Consider the following 6,000-nt stretch of genomic DNA (forward strand, 5'->3'; position numbering starts at 1 on the left):
CTGTATTTCTTTAAAATTTTAACAAGTAAGCATCTTTAAAGAGGGCTGATTCATCACTCATCTTAGCCTGATATTGCATTGCTTGAAGTCAATCTCTACCCTGTTAAGAATGTATCCCTGATGGTAAAGAGCTAAATTCTGGACAAAAGAAATCCGATAAACCCCTACAAACTGAATTGTGCCCTATTTATCTGTGCTCTCAGTATGCCCAGTTCCTTGCATACTGAGAGGACAGATAAAGTACAGATGAGATGTGATGACTGCCTCTCTGATTTTTTTTGGTTTTCCTTATGATTTTCTGACACTTGTTCCCCAAGCATGAAGTAGTACAGCTTCATTAGCAAGCTCCTTTCATCTTGCCACAGAGGATAGATTTTTACCTTGCTGAAAATGGTCTTCCAAACACGGGAAATTTGTCCAGACAGAGTTTCAGATTTTATCTATAGACAATAGATTTGGACTAAAGATCTTGACAATCTCAGATTGCAACAGACAGTAAAGAGATGGTAGTAGGATCCTTTAGGCAGCCTACTTTGTGTAGTCTATGAAAGAGCTGAAAAGCAAGATTGCCCCATCTGGAAGGTGAATTGAGATGTACAAAACCTTCTTCCCTCATCTGCCTCCTTAAATCTTGTTCACATTGGTCTGCTGATAACTTAGATGTCTGAGAAAATGTGGAATTGTTTTCCTTCCATTTTTCTTAGGTTGTCTCTTGGGGACAGAACAAGGAGACCAACCTTAACCTTGGGAAGGGACAGAGTATACTGCTTCCAAATCAATGTATCACTGCAAAGTGCCACGTCTCTGACACACAGTTCCTCCCAGTTCCAGTCTCTCCATCTCTGTTCTATGTTACCATATACAATGGACCTCAGGGTAAAAACACATTTTATCTCAGATTAAATTTTTATAATTTAGGATGTGAGCTAAACACAGCAGCAAATGTTTACATATCTTGGTATTTAAGTTCGCTTGAAGCAGTCATTCTACCACTGTAATAAATCCTGCTGTAGGATTAAATGCTCATTTGAATCTTTCCGTTTAATTATTTTCAGTTTTAATCCAAGAAAGCAAAAGGCCAAGAAAATCTTCAAATATGACATTCAAAATATAAATTGTGGGATCTCAGCTGAGTTCTTCACACCCTAAAACTATGACTGCTGAAAGTGTCTTGGACCCAGTAGATTTTAGAATAAAAGCCTGTACCAGTGCATAACCAAAGTGATGAAACAATTACAAGAAATTATTATTACAGAATATTTCAGAAGCCCTTTGTGCTTCAGATTATGTATTTCCCACTAAAGTCAGTTGGAATTTAAAAAAACCCAAAACTTATTACTAAAATTTTTATGCTTCTGTGAAAAAAGTAGTCTCTTGAAAGAGCAAATTCTAAATTTACTAAAATTACTATGTGGTTTACCCATTTCCAGTAAACAATGACACCAAGCAATATATTCATTTTTAAAATGATAGGGAATGTACGCACCCTCTAATTTTAGGTATACAATTTAGATAGGAGCTAAGATCACTCGCAGAGAAACTGAAGCCCTCCCTCCAGACCTATTTTTAATGACTTATCATGGTTTCCTTCCTTATATAAGTATATGTTTTGGATGCCTATATTTAAATAAATGGCCTTGCGGATCTGAAGCAGTGATACTGCTAAGCTAAACACCCCCAAAATGGGGTAACATGAAGGTACCTTCAGACAGCAGAGGATAATATGTGCCTGCCTACTGAGAGCTGGACATCCCAGAACCATAGAGGAGGTGTGAGATCCAGCTTCCCTCTGGCTTGGTGGGGCAATGGGAGGAAAGGATGAATTAATAAGCTTCTCCTTGGAGTCAAAAGGTGACACTCAGTGAAATTGCCTACTAGGAACTCCGAGTAGAGTGTGCCAGGCATATGGGTCTGCATGAGCGCATGTAGACAAATGTGCTCAAATCAAACCATATTAGAGCCATTATGCACTGGTCTGACCTTTTTAAGCATAACAATAACTTTGTTTCCACATTCACTGGAACCTAGAGCAATCCTTTATGTCCAGCAGTTCAATATTTATGTCAAAGGGTGCTTAATGGGAAGGCATTTTTCTGAGGAGATTGAATCTGTGATGACAGGAAAAAAAATTATCTTTCAAGAGGATGCATTTAGGCTGTGTGGGAACAAATGGTACAACCAGCATGTGAAATTTAACTGGACGTTCAAGTAATTTGGCCAAGGAATCATTTGTTCTTATTTCATGAAATCTGGAAAAATTCAAGCAAAGAAAGAGATTATAATGCACTCTTTGTAAGGGGCTAGTTCTGAACATTTCAATGTTCATATTTTGTCATTTTATAAAACCTAAGGTAAATAAAGCAAGTTTACTCATTTAGACTAAATCATGTAACTCACTCAGTAAACACTTGATGGTTTGATGTAATGTTTTTCTGCCTGAATTCCAGTAATAGTTTTACATGACTGCACACCACAACTTGCACAGTTTTTGACTCTTATTCAAGAGCACTTAGTTTAGAGTTTTAAAATACAGGCTGAAATTACCCATCATGCAGGAGGGTAAAAACAAATCCAAACAAACCCAGATAAAAATTCCCAAAATAAATTTTAACAAAATTTCCTACTCAAAGCAACACATTTTCAAAATAGGTACTCAAAATGCTGGGGTTAGAAGTTATTAGTGTCTGCACATATCAGCAAAACACACTGAATCCCACTGTACAATGTCCTGTTTCAATACACAGCACTCAATTGCCAGTTTGAACCAGCACAGTTTTCATCCTTTTTATCTGGCCCATAAACTTGGTCAAACATAATAATATACTAAGATATCTTTTCTATTTTTTCCAAATAAGGCATATGTCCAAACATTTTACCACTCTATTTGACATACATGAAAGAATATTTAACATTTATATTGCACAGAAGTTAAAAAAAAAATAAAAAAGATCAAAGCAGATAAAGTGTTCAGCTATCCAGAGATTGCTATCTGGGAGAATTTAGCTTTTCAAATGTTCAAAGGCATAAAAAAAATTTCTTTTATTTGCACATTCCAGGTCTTAATCCATAGTCAGACAACTAGATTTATTTTCCTATAGCTTCCACCCTCTTATGAAGCAATTTTAAGAACAAAAGACTATGAGTTACAGAAATTTAAAGGCTAAGGGTTGGGTTTGTTTTTTTTTTTTTCCTGTTGTGCCTGTAGTACTATTCTGTTACCTGAGCCTTCAGTTCATTTGATGAATAATTGTTTTGACAATTTAGGATTCTCAGAACACCTGTTAACGTGCATCAAAATCCACCATCAGGGAGAGGGATGCAGTTTTATCCATATAGTCTTTGCTAGAAATTTCAGTGACCTTTAATTCTAGTAGTGTCTTCAGAGAGCAGAATGTGCCAGATTCTTGTAGCCCATGGTGAAGTTACAAAGCAAAATGTTTGCTGTTGTAGCTGGAGAAAAAAGTTGTTGCAGTCGAATATCTGTGCCTTTTGCTTAGACTGTTTCTAAGCTTAAACAATTGCTTTTTCTATATGTTCTCACATCTCATTACATATCTGCTTGCAGTTTCTATTTTTTACCTCTGTTATCTTAAGAAACTGCTGAAATTTTTTCTTTGCATCTGAAAACATCTTTCCTTTTTAAAGTAATTTTAGTTTAAAACTAATTAGGTTAAGCTCAGGGAAGAGGAAAATCTCAAAGGGCAGATCAATTTCACTCTCCAAGCTCATGGGTAAATGCTATCTATCTAGACTGTAGTTAGACTGGGTCTGAGTTATGCTGCAGTTTTGTTCACCTTTAAACAGTTTGCATTGACAAAAAACACATTAGCATCTCTCATCTGACTGCATGAATTAAATGGTCCAGTTCCATTTCCAAGAGATTAGTCTGACTGAAGCCTATCTTCCAGAGAAGAATCAGGCTTCATCTCAGTGTAGCAAGAATCTACCACTACCTGTTGCAATTACTGCAGTAGCTGTTTAAAAATATGTGCATTATGCCAAGTCATCCATCCCTGGCTTTTGGGGTGTTTTGTTTTGTTTTGTTTTTGGTTGCTTGCAAGGCTTCTTATTCACCTACCTCTATATGATCTCCAGGAACTTTGTGGTAGGGAAAAATTGGTTGAAAGGAGGGAAACAGAGGTTGAAATTATGTTTTTTTTTTACTGCTCCCAGGGTGCACGGAAGAAGTACCTAAGTCCTCTTCTACTTTCCCAGCTATTTTACTAATCCTCAGCCCACTTACCTCAGGCAGTGATCCCCAGAGCCCCTTGCGGTCTGCCAGGAATAACAAACACAAATTTGATGCTGATCCATCTTCTACCTCTTTCTCCTGCTCTCTTCTGTAGATATAAATCCCAGTCTGTATCATATAATTCAGGAGAAGATGCAGCAGTGACCAGTTGCCCTCATGGTCATCAAATCTTTGATTTGGATCTGACTGTAGGGAGGTAATTATAGCCTGTTTGGGTGGAGAAGAGATATTACTGGGTTTTTGGGGTTTTTTTCTTTTAGAAAAAAAAAAAAAAAAGTATTATGACCAACTTTTGACTGCATAGAGGTAAAAAAATGGGATACATTTTCCCTTCTAAGTAGTGAGCACAGAACATAAATTTGCATCAATCTGTTGTGGTGTCTGAAAATGTTTTATTTTGGCAATGTGTCAAGCAAATTTCCTTCCTTCCTTCCTTCCTTCCTTCCTTCCTTTCTTCCTTCCTTCCTTCCTTCCTTTCTTCCTTCCTTCCTTCCTTCCTTCCTTCCTTCCTTCCTTCCTTCCTTCCTTCCTTCCTTCCTTCCTTCCTTCCTTCCTTCCTTCCTTCCTTCCTTCCTTCCTTCCTTCCTTCCTTCCTCCATTTCCTTTTTCCTTTTCTTTTGTGTTTTTGTGTTTTTGTCTTTTTGTCTTTTTGTCTTTTTGTCTTTTTGTCTTTTTGTCTTTTTGTCTTTTTTTTAGATGTTCTGTAAATATGAATAACTTTGTAGTGCATAGCTCTTTTGTGGAATAAAGCTAATGCTCTTCAGATTGATATGTTGAGACTCAAATAATTTTCATATTTTCTGACTTTGCCATGATTGCTCTTGAAGTCAACAATACCAACTTGAAATAAATTTCTGTGTCTTCCAGTTTCTGACTGAGGCTCCTTGAAAGGGAAGAGAAATAGTTCTATACTGCTACTACAAGAGTGGAATGTATATAAGTGATAGTAATTAATGGAGGTACAACACGTCCTTACTGCTCTAGCAAATGTGTGCCTTTCATTCCCTCTTGGCTATTAGAAACAAAGAAGTTCTCAACATCTATGGGCACACTGAAGAACACTTAACATGAATATTGCTGAAGCTTGGAGAAAAATAAAACTGTCTCTGGATTTTTGTATATGAAGGACAATAGACTTTAAAATAACAAAAATAGACTCATTTGAAATATCCAGATGTAAGCTAAAGAGAAACAAAACAACAACAACTAAAAAAGACTACAGCAAATTCTTTTTCATATAGGGTTTATCTATACCATGGAGGCAGATCTCTTAGTGAAGGGCTAAGTTTTATCAAATTAAGTTGGAGAAAGACTGACTCACTCTTCAGGAAATTTTCAGTCTCTTCCATTCTTTTCTTAGGGACATTTTGCTATATAGTAAATTGCTCTGAGTCTTGTGCATTGAGATAATTTAACTTGCCTAGTTTCTAAACAAACTCAAAAAGCAGACTTGAAACTATAAGAGAACAAGCTGCATAATGAGATACCAAATTGTTAGCACAGTGCTAGTTAGTATCTGTTTCATAAGGTGTCTGTGGTCCTCTGAGTAGAGCGTAGGGGTAAACAGGGTATGGATGGAGTAATTTTGTTCTTAGTGAGTTAGAATCAACTCATTTTCATCTTAAATACAACCCAACACTTCAGAATTACCATAAATGGAGATAATAAGAAGGTATGAAATCCATTTCTGAAATATATAACACAAAGAAAGGGTGGAGACAAAGCTCCTCTGTTTTAATCGTTTGTGT

The sequence above is a fragment of the Chamaea fasciata genome, unplaced genomic scaffold, assembly GCF_029207755.1.
Source record: "Chamaea fasciata isolate MVZ Bird 193981 ecotype frontalis unplaced genomic scaffold, bChaFas1.0.hap1 SCAF_1, whole genome shotgun sequence".
Taxonomy (NCBI): Eukaryota; Metazoa; Chordata; class Aves; order Passeriformes; family Sylviidae; genus Chamaea; species Chamaea fasciata.